The sequence below is a fragment of the Phacochoerus africanus genome, chromosome 3, assembly GCF_016906955.1.
Source record: "Phacochoerus africanus isolate WHEZ1 chromosome 3, ROS_Pafr_v1, whole genome shotgun sequence".
In the NCBI taxonomy this organism is placed as follows: domain Eukaryota; kingdom Metazoa; phylum Chordata; class Mammalia; order Artiodactyla; family Suidae; genus Phacochoerus; species Phacochoerus africanus.
In genome coordinates, this window is record NC_062546.1 from 64186547 (window position 1) to 64198175 (window position 11629).

General features: G+C 37.5%; 2 pseudogenes; one reads left to right on the forward strand and one right to left on the reverse strand.

Annotated features, from left to right (window-relative positions):
• The first annotated feature begins 401 nt into the window (after positions 1 to 401).
• Positions 402 to 1643, forward strand: LOC125121912 (olfactory receptor 4S2-like; annotated as a pseudogene).
• A 6720-nt stretch (positions 1644 to 8363) lies between these two features.
• LOC125122360 (olfactory receptor 4P4-like) lies at positions 8364 to 9283 on the reverse strand (annotated as a pseudogene).
• Between the last annotated feature and the right edge of the window lie 2346 nt (positions 9284 to 11629).

Below are 11629 nucleotides of genomic sequence, written 5' to 3' on the forward strand. Positions count from 1 at the left end.
GGAGTTTAGGGTTAATAGATGCAAACGATTGCATTTGGGGTGGATAAGCAATGACATCTTGCTGTATAGCACTTGGCACTATATCTAGTCACTCATGACGGAGCATAATGGAGGATAATGTGAGAAAAAGAATGTATATATATATACGTGTGTGTACATGTGTGTAACTGGGTCACATTGCTGTAAAATAGAAATTGACAGAATAGTGTATATCAAATGTAATGAAAAAATAAAAACATATAAAAAGATAATTTTTTGCAATATAAAAATGATACTGTATCCTCCAACTCAAAATGTATCTCAAATTTAGTTTTGTGCCTGAAACAGATTAGAACAAAGTAAATTGTTGGAAACAAAGAAAGAACCATATAAAATATAAGGGAGGTGAGAAACAGGTTTAGATGCATGACTTAGAAGGATTCACATTATTTCTCTATACTCTGTTTCCTCGTCAGAAGTATAAGAATGGACTGTCATATACTGAGGTAAGATGATCAGAATAGGGATTTCCATTTTTTTAGGTATACACGCCAAACAGCAGGCAGTAACTATTTTTTCCATTTTTAACTATTCTGGTGATTCATTTGTTTTGAGCTAGACATAAATCATGTTGGCTCCTGTTATGTTTTTCTCTCAGGAAATTTAATGATCACTTGGAAATTTGGTCTTCCAGACTATTCCATGGAAAAAAATAAACAATATAGCTGAATTTGTTTTCTGGGGTCTTTCTCAGAACCTTGAGGTTGAAGAACTGTATTTGGTTGTGTTTTCTTTCTTTTACCCTGTCATTCTTCTGGGAAACCTGCTAATCATGCTGACAGTTTATGTGGGCAAGATTTTCAAGTCTCCAATATGTTTCTTTCTCAACTACTTGTCTTTTGTGGACATTTGTCACTCTTTAGTCACAGCTCCTAAGATGATTGTTGACCTATTGGTCAAGATCAAAATGATCTCCTATGTGGGATGCATGTTATAGCTCTTTGGGGTATACTTCTTTGGTTGCACTGAGATCTTCATTTGTAATGGCCTATGATCATTATGTGGCTATCTGTAAACCCCTACACTATATGACCATCATGGACCAGGAGAGATGCAGTATAATGTTGCTGGAGATGTGGGTAAGTTCTTGCACTCCGTTATCCATGTGGCTCTAGTGGTCCAACTACCATTCTGTGGACCTAATGAGATTGATAACTAGTTTTGTGATGTTCACCCTGCGCTGAAGCTTCCCTGCACAGATGCATATATTGTTGGTGTGGTTGTAACAGCCAACAGTGGTACCATCACTCTGGGGAGCTTTGTTATCTTGCTCATCTCCTACACCATCGTCCTATTGTTCCTGAGACAGCAGTCAGCAGAAGGCTGGCACAAAGCTCTCTCCACCTGTGGCTCCCACATTGCTGTGGTCATCATCTTTTTTTGGTCCCTGTATATTCATGTGTATGTGTCCAGATACTACCTTTTCAGAGGATAAGATGGTATCTGTGTTTTAAACCATTATCACCCCTATGTCAAATCCCCTGAATTAGACACTGAGAAATGCAGAAGTTAAAAAAGAAATGAAGAAACTGTGGGGCAGGAGTGTTTTCTGGGAAGGTAAATGCAAATATTTGGAAGTAATTATACAATGTGGAAGATGTTAAGTATTCTCATTTTCATAGGGAAGACAACGATAACAACCTCACAGGACTTTTTTGCAGGAACAAATAAGAGAATAAAACATTCTTTAGTATGAAGATATTTTTGTAATTATTATTTTATTTGTTCAAAAATCCATTATATCATGATTTTCTTAAATGTCTAGGACAACAAAATCATGCTAAACTCAGAAGCTCTTTATGATCATACTCAGTACCATGATTTTCTCTTCCTTATTGTTCCCTGTTTGCCATTGTCTTTAAAGAATGAGAGTCCTTAGTGAGGTAATGTTGTTTTCTGGAGTTTAGAACTGTGATTGTTACACATTAAGCACACAATAAGTATATACTTTATGAATGAAAGGGTACATGAAAAATGACATTGATGTGAGGTTCTCTGATACAATTCCTCCAAAACAGTGAAAACTAAGTTTCCTGATGTTGGGATGGGAGGGGAGTTATTTGTAGAATGTCAAAGAGATAAAGCAAAGGCTTAGGAATCAAAATACCTGTCCTTGTTTTGCTTTGAGCAAAATGCTTTTCTTTCTCTCACACTCATTTTCTTTAGCCAAAACAATAAGTAAATTGGAAAAATAGTTAGCTCTAAGATCCCCAGTTAAACTGTAACATCCCATTTATATGCTTCTGACAATTGACTCTTATGTTTAGTTGTACTCTGTAGACAGAGATCTTGTCCATATTAATGTAAAGTGACTAACAGGAAACCATGAAGAAACTGAATGAAACCAAAACCTTTGTAATGAATACAGGATTGTGTCTAATTGAGAGGGTCAACACAATTTTCTGAAATGCATGTTTGGGAAACCATATTTCCTCTGGTGTTTAATCCAAGTAGCTTTATTGAAAACAGTGAGCCATTTATCACTGCTTCCTTGACCAACATGACCTGATTTCCAGCAGCGAATTCCAAAGAACTTTGTTCTAAACAAATAAACACATCTTACTTAAGTGAACTGATACTTCCCTGTGCTACATTCCTCCTTCACTTCACCCAACCTGAGAAGTATTTTTACACAGTAATAAATTATTATTAATTTATTACATCACTGATTATCTCTCTGCCATTATTTCATTTTCTTTTCCGCAAATCTTATTCAAATTGCTGCCCATACCTAGGTATGTGCTTATGGTTGTAGAGTGTGTGTGTGTGTGTGTGTGTGTGTGTGTGTGTGTGTGTGTGTGTGTGTGTGTATGTTCACCTGAATACATTACATTGAGTACTGCACATACTTAGTGCTTAAAAATGATCTCTAATGTTGAAACATTCATATAATTGAGATAAAAAAGACCAAAAGGAAACAAAATATCTGTATTCAAAGTCATAATTAAGAGTCCCTTGCCATAGACAACACAAACCCTATTTTTTGTCCCTGCTTGGACATATACTCACTGGATCTCTATGAACCTCCATTTGCTCAATTTTAAGGTGGTGACTGGGCTGGTGCCTCTCAAAATTGTCTGATCATTGAAACCCTCTTAAGAGGTTTCTGAATAGATGAAATTGCCTATTCCAAGAATTTCTGATGAAGTAGGCTAGTGCTAGAGTGTCTACACAAATCCTTATTTTTAGCAAGCTCCTTTGATAGTTTTTATCTAGGCAGTCATACATCAAATACCTTAGATTGAAAATACTGGGGCTAGATGACAGTTGATGTTTTTAGAACACAAAGGGCCTCTGGATCAATGAATTCCCAAGAGCCTTACTTTCAGTTATATATTCCCATCTTTCTGCTACAACTAAAAGAGCCCTAAAATTGAACTGAATTTAGAAAACTGGAATAAATAAATATTATCCATTGGATGTGTTTGCCACAATACTCTTCCCTTTATGTCCCTGGTCTAAAGTCTTGGCTATCAAAGGATATTAGTGATATTAATAGTCTGAAGTCCCTAGGAATGTAAAAGCTGACAGATTCAGTACTCTCAAAGACCAACAAACAGAACAAATGAAATGTTTTTCACATTTCTACCATTGAATTTAAAATGGATTCCTGTTCAAAAAATTTCCTCAAAGCCAATCCCAATCAGAAGAGATCAGAGAATCTGCTTGGTCCCTTGGAAAGCATTGCCCAGGAGTTGAGTAACTCCACAATTTCAGTGGGGGAGAGTATTTTAAACAACTTCATTTGATTTATAGGTATACAATCACAATATTGGCTGCCAGTTAAATAGCTTTATAACCTCACTCTTTAGAAAGCAGATGTGACTTTGATTATAGACTTTCACTGATGAAAATAAAAGGTAAACCTTCTCATTTTATAAGTGAATAAACAAGTTTATTTCATAGTAGAAAAAATTAAAAAATATCTCTCTGTATCTTTTGACAATTGTTTATACTCCTGTCCCATGGAATAGCATAAAATATTTAAAACATGTTTCATGCATGATCAATTGAATATGTAAAGATAGCTTTCATGTTCCTCCACATGTTATTATTCCTTTTCCCTTTCAAATATATCCAAGACTTTGAAACATACATCACATGTCAGAACTGCTAGAATTTTCACAATTAAAAAAAAATAAATGAGTGGGAATGCCTCAGTGGGAATGACATTATTCTGACCTAACCATTTCTTATCTGATGACCTGTTTTGTTTTGTGTTTTGAGATGTAATACAACTTCATCACTTAATTCAGATCTTCAAAAGAGTCCTTATTGTACACTTTCGGTATAAAAAATCAACAAGGTAAGTGCAACACCGTGTAAAGAGGTGCAACACTGTACATACTCTTATGTATTCCAAAAGAGTCAATAATACAGTCTAACATCACATGTACAGATGTAAAATTTCAATTTATGCAGAATAACCTAACACTTCCATTTTACTTTTAGGAAAAATGAAACAACATGAAGTGTACCTGAGCCTATTCTGAAGTTTGGAATTAAGATCAGTCAAGTCTGACCTAGGACAACTGAATCCCCTGTTGATCCAAAGACAAATGAGCAAGAATTTTAATAATTATTTTTAAGCTGTGAGTTTAGGAATGGTTGTTACATGGCATTATTGAGCTGATTGACCCAAGAATATCATGATCAAACTATAAGAAAGGGAGGAATATTCTTGAATTGATAAAACCTTCAGTATATTTAGTGTAATGTGCTTTAAAAGGACAAACAGGAGAGAAATGGACATGGGGGCAGTAATAATAAAAATATATAATAAAATAAAAATGTTGAATAATAAAAACAAATTCTAAATACCTAAGTAGGCAGCCAGCCTTCCTCCCCCTATTTCGTCCATGGACAATGCATAAGAAAAGAAGGACAGACTACTAACCACACTTGGGAAGATTCCTTTTCACCCCCCTTTGTTGATAAAGTGACAATAATAGAGTCTACACAAGAGAAGTATAAGTCAAGTCAAATAGACTTCTTAAAGGCATGTCTTTTCCTAGGAGCAACCAAAGAGTGAATTTATCACAATGACAAAATGTAATCCATCACTGGAGAAAGTGGCTTACATAAGCATTAATAAAGGACTTATGAAAAATAAACACCAGAATTTGAGAGTTGCCCATGCAGCTCTAGACGGTTATGATCCCCTTAGCCTGCCTGAATCTGATTATAATCCTAGGAGATAATCACCATCAGACATACATCACAAATAACCCTGACTTGCTTTGCTACTGTCTTGTTCATCTCCTTTTCAGTGTACTTCATTATTTTTCTGCCTCCCCTTATGTTCTAAGTCTCCTAATTTTCAGACAGTACACATGTAGGGTAGGGTCTTATTGGAAGAGAAACACTATTGCCAAAGTCTTCATCCACCCATAGCTAATTTCTGCATATGTATACCTCACCTTAAAATGTGTATTACTGTTGAACAAGTCACAATAATTCACTAAAATACACAATAAATTTCTTAGTGGGGACTATGGTGATAGTTTGGAGCATCAGAAGATAAGAGGCCTGGTTCTTTCATATTTGAAAAATTTATGAACCCACCCTCCAGGTCTCAGAGGAGCCTGGGTGACATCAGAAGTCTCTTTTGATTCATAAAGTTGGTGAATTCTTGTATAAGTTAATACCTCAATGTACCAACATTGATCTTAGCTTATGCCCCAGTTTATACCTGCTTATTAGTCTAATTTACTCATTTATCCCTCCTATGAGGGCCTGTGTGAGTGTAAATGAAACAGACTTGAACAGTTTGGTAATGTAAGAAAACATCAAAATATATTAATACCATGAGGAACAGAGGAGTAACCAAATGCCTCCCAGAAATATCCATTTCTTCAGCCATATGCCTTCTGAGGCTCATGGTCTTTCACAGAATAGGAGATATTCCACACTGAATATTTACAAAGAGTGTCAATTTGTTCTAAAATGAGGGGATAAAACCCCACTTGGTAGCCTGCCCCTCAAGGCTATACAGGCACATCATACCAATGTCAGTTTCCCAATATCTTTGGCTTTTATTATAATGTGAATCAGGCAGGCCTTCCATATTAAGTGGGCCTCTCTGATACTAGAACACTTGGGGCCTCAGGCCTTCTTAATTATTACCTGGGGTGGGATGGGGGGTGTAACTTTTCAAGTTGTGGCTGAACTCTTGTAGGGGGATTGTTGGTGCAAGCAGAACACTGTCCACTTTGGGCCATCCTCCAGAAGAGCTGCTATGTCCCAGTTCCCTTGCCCCAATTCCCTCTCCTGTCTGCCTGCCTGAAGGACCAATTTTCTCCATCAGAAGTTTTATTCAGTTTGGGGTCATTTTCACTCCCCCTTCTCAAGGATAGACCCTTTTCTTTCCAGAAGTACAAATATATGAGGAAGGAGGTGCTCCTCCTTCCTTGGCTTGAGTGCCAAGTCAAGATATTCTCATGAGGTTATCTTGATTCTTCATAAGAAACACCCAAAGGATGACCATGTAGCTCTGAAATGACCTCCATGACTCCTGACACTGGGGAAGCCAATTGCATCTGTGTTGTTGATTTTTGAAAGGAGTAGTTTGTGGCCTGTCCATCATCTCCCCCTGGGCTGTGGGTCTGGGTTATTTGGATTGAGACAAGGGAACTAGGTTCTCCTGGCCTCCTGAGAGACCCTGAAATCTTGAACTGTCATGCCTTTAGAATGGCAGCTCTTCAATGGGGTGATTTTGCCCACAGAGGGGGCATGTGGAAAATTTCTAGGGAAAATTACCATCATGACTGAGAGGGTGTAGGATTCAGGAGGTCAAGTCAAGGAATATGCCTCAACTCCTACAATGCAGAAACTGCTCCTATACTCCTACACCAACCCCTCACGTCCTCCTCAAGCACACAGCAAAGACTCATCTGGCCCCCAAAACTGAGAAACTTTAGTCTAGAGCCGGTTTTCTCTCATGACTTAAGGGAGCAGAACAAGAAGAAAAGACAGAAATTATGGGTGATCAGGTTTTGGCTCAATTTTCAGAAGTCATTTCTAACACTAAAACTTCAACACCATGTCTTGGATTACCTCAGGAGCTACTGATCTCCCTGTCAATGTAGGCATTCAAGGTGAAGCTATGCCAGGAAAGGACTACTGTTGGAAGAATGCTGGAGTGGGAATTAGGAGACCTAGTTCTTCCATACCTTGAGGGTCCTGGCAAGTCTCCATACCATTATTTCAAAAAACAAAGCAACGATGTTGATCCCCCCCCAAAAAAAGAGGGAGTTCCTGTCTTTGCTCAGCACAAATGAATCTGACTAGTATACATGAGGATGAAGGTTCGATCCTGGGCCTCACTCAGTGGTTTGAGGATCCTGGTTGCATTAAGCTGTCATGTAGGCTGCAACCATGGCTTAGATCTGGCATTGCTGTGGGTGTGGCTTAGGCTGGCAGCTACAGCTCAGATTTGACCCCTAGCCTTGGAAATTCCATATGACATGGGCGTGGAACTTAAAAAAATGAGGTAATAAATAACATTAGTAGAACTACATTTATGATTGAAAAAAATAGTCCATTATGCATTTTGAAACTTCTAATTACCACTGATAAAGTACTAAGTATTAATTACAAAAACTTCTATAAATATGGTATGAGTAGTATATTTACATTGCATTTTTTAGAAGCACAATGTGTTACTGAAAGAATTAAAGTAAATTTTAAAATTAAAATAAATTGTAAAATTTTTGCATTGCTTTTTTTAAAATGACTGCAATGAAAACCTTAAAAATATGTAAGTATTTAGGAAAACTCTGTGAGAGAGTTCTCAGTCAAGATGTCTGTTTCCTAAGAGGCCACACCCCATTCAGTCTTTGTAATTTTCTCTGAAAAAAGTGCTATTATGCCCACTATAACAGCGATTATCAAGGACAGAATGTTCCAGCAGATCAGTCATAAGTTCCAGAGTATAAGATCTACTCACCCTATACATAGTTCAAAAGTTAAAGTTAAAGAATTCCCATTGTAGCTCAGAAGTTTAAGAACCCAACTAGTATCTATGAGGATTGTGTTCGATCCCTCGTCTTGCTCAGTGGGTTAGGGATCCAGTTTGCTGTGAGATTTGGAGTAGGATGAGATTATATCTCCAATTTGACCCCTAGCCTGGGAACTTCCATATGCCACAGGTACGGCCCTAAAAAGAAAACAAAAGAAAAAAAATTAAGTGGCAGAGGGGTCTTGTCTCTTCACCACTTGCAACTTTTGTTGGCAGCACACTACCTCTCCTTACCTGCTGCCTTTGGCCACATTAACCATTCTATGGATAGAATGGATCTAGCAAAGAGGCTTCACAGGAGGCTTCACTTCACTTTGAAGAGTTTATCTCAACACCACACTTTCCTCATGGCATTTTTCATGTCTGTGTTTCTCAATTGTAGATGAGAAGGTTGAACATGGGGGTGATCATGGGTGTAAAACAGGGCAAACATCATTACTGACAGAATCATTCATGGGGACATAGGTGAAGATGAGGGGCAAGAAGAACATGAACACAACAGTGATGTTGTAAGCCACAAGTGGAGAGGGCTTTGTGGAAGCCCTAGGAGTACTGGGTCTGCAGGGTGGAAAGGGTGATGATGATGTGTAAATGACCAAGGCCACAAAATGGACAGCACCCCTGTGGTGGTAAAGATTGCAATGAACAACAGACTAGCATCAGTGCAGGCCACATTCAGCAAGAGGGGCACATCATAGAAATGGTAGTATATCTCATTTGGGCCACAGGAGGGAAATACAATAGCAATCAATACTTGCATTGAATGCATAAATGCTCCTAGAGCAGAAGCCATTACGAAGACATAACACACCTAGTTGTTCATGATTACCATATAGTGAAGAGGTCGGCAGATGGCTGCATAGTCATCTTAGGCCATGGCCAACAAGATGAAGATCTCAGTAGTGCCAGAGAAGTGAGTGTAAAACATCTGGGCCATGCAACCATTGTAGGAGATGGTTGTCTGCCGGGCCAATAAGTCAGCGATGAGTTTGGGGGCTACTGTGGAGGTAAAGCAGACATCCATGTAGGACAGGGAGCTGAGGAAAAATGTACATGGGCTATTCACTGAGGTGGCTGGCTGCCGTGGATGCTGAGGAGAATGAGGAGATTTCCTGAGAGGACTGCAATATAGCAAAGTGAGAACAGCACCAAGCAGGCAACCTTTGCCTTCTCATAACTAGAAAGATCTAGGAGGATGAATTCTGTGATGTTTTCATGTCCCATTGTTTCTGAGGTTTTTATCCTTTAAAGAGGAAGTTAATATGCCTGAAACATGCAAATTTTTGGAATTATATATTTTAAAAGTCACTTATTTATTCAATAGATATACATCAGTTGTCTATTATAATGCAATCACTATCTTGATGTTAAGGGTATAGCAATGAAGAAAATACTGTCTCTACCCACAAATTAAATTCATTATAATAGACATACAGTGAAAATAACAGCACAATCAACTCATTGCAATGATGATAAAATTCAAAGCCTTACACTAACTGTGAACAGCAGGATAAATAATTAAAAGATAAAACACTCTTCTGGGGGTCAAATTTGAGATGCCCTTTCAGTGTTACACTTTAGAATTATTTTTGAATCTCTGTTACAAATGAAACAGCACTGAGGCTGTCTTATTCAAGTGCAAGGCAATCACTATAATTCTTAGCACTTCCCAATGGCTAAATCTGTGCTACATTCTGAAAATTCTGTAATGTTACTAAACTTCCATAAGGTCATTATTTTAAATATTGAATATCTGGGTGACAATTTTAAAAAGTTCCTTAAGAATTTTTTTATGAATATTTTTAAAATTGAGAGAGAAGCACAAAAATCCCATCTCTTGGGAAAAAGGCTCCATTGTATGGGTTTCTAGTACATTAATGGTTTCCTGAAATCAACCTTATTTCCCAGTTCACTTTCCAGGAGAGCTCATCATTTTTGTCCTTTAGTCACACTTTCTGGCCCTTCATTTTATGACAGCACCCTTGAAGGGAAACACTGTATTCAAAGATTCTTTTTCACTCAAGCCTTTCAATCACATTGATTCTCCTTGAATTGAAGCACTTTTCTTACCAGGATCATGGGACCGAGTTCTGGAATATTTTAGTTAAAAAGGAAATATTACTTTGGTGCAAAATGTGGCACTACATCTCCTACTTTCTTTCTGCAACATGATCTAAAATGCATTACAAAGCTCTAACCTCAAGGCTCAGTTTTATAAAATGATAAACCCTAGACATTGATAACACTTGTCAGCCTGTTTGTGAAGGCTATAACAGATATTGAACACTGCACTTTATTCCACCTAACTTTTTAAAAAAGATTTCAATTTTCCTAAATTAACCAATACATACAATAACTAAAACAAAATTTCTGAAAAAATATGTCATGAAATTAGAGAATCTGATTCCAAAATTCAAAACTGTTAATATACAAACTAAGTATCTTAAATTTTTAAGAGAGAGAACAGGAGTTTCCCTTCATGTCTCAGTGGTTAATGAACCCAACTTGGATCTGTGAGGATACAGGTTTGGTTCCTGGCCTTGCTCAGTGTGTTAAGGATCCAGCATTGCCATGAGCTATGGTGTATCTCAGATCCTGTGTTCCTGTGGCTGTGTCCTAGGCCAGAAGCTACAGTACCAATTTGAACTCTAGCCTAGGAACTTCCATATGCCACAGGTGCAGCTTTAAAAATGAAAAAAAAAAGAACTAAAAATATAGACATACCTTTCAGGATTGAAGCAGATTGAAAACCTGGGTCAATGAAAGTTGTTGGTGAAGACAAATTGCTGGACTTGAACATAGTCAATAAATAATTATATAAATATATTGGAATTTATGCTTAATTTGAAATTTCCTTTTTTTTGTCTTTTTGCTACTTTTAGGGCCACTCCCATAGCATATGGGGATTCCCAGGCTAGGGGTCCAATAGGAGCTGCAGCCACTGGCCTACATCAGAGCCACAGCAACATGGGATCCAAGCTGCGTATGCAACCTACACCACAGCTCACAGGAACGCTGGATCCTTAACCCATTGAGCAAGGCCAGGGATTGAACCCACAACCTCATTGTTCCTAGTCGGATTCGTTAACCACTGAGCCACAACAGGAAATCTTTAGTTTGAAATTTCAAATTGATGTGAAGTAATGATCTTTTCAGTAACTGATGTTAGGATTTTGAGTCTCCCTATGGAGGAATGAAATACCTCACAAGGCACAAAAAATTATGTTCTGAATTGTTGAAAGATATAAACGAATTAAACAAAACTAGAGAAATATTTGATAAATAATTTGAAAATTATTTATGAGTGTTCTATGATGGCCTAGTTGGTTAAAAATCCACCACTGTCACTGCTGTAACTTGGGTCACTTTGTGAGAATTAAATTAAAATGCATGTCCATATAACATTTTGATGAGTGACCTAGTGCAACCTCCACAAAAAGTGCCCAAAAGGATGTTCATTGCAGACTTCTTATTACAGCTGGGAAAATGGAAATTATCTAAATATCTGAAAGTAGAATGGAAATAAGGTGCAGTATGTTATTACAATGGAAAACTAGGCAGAAATTTTAA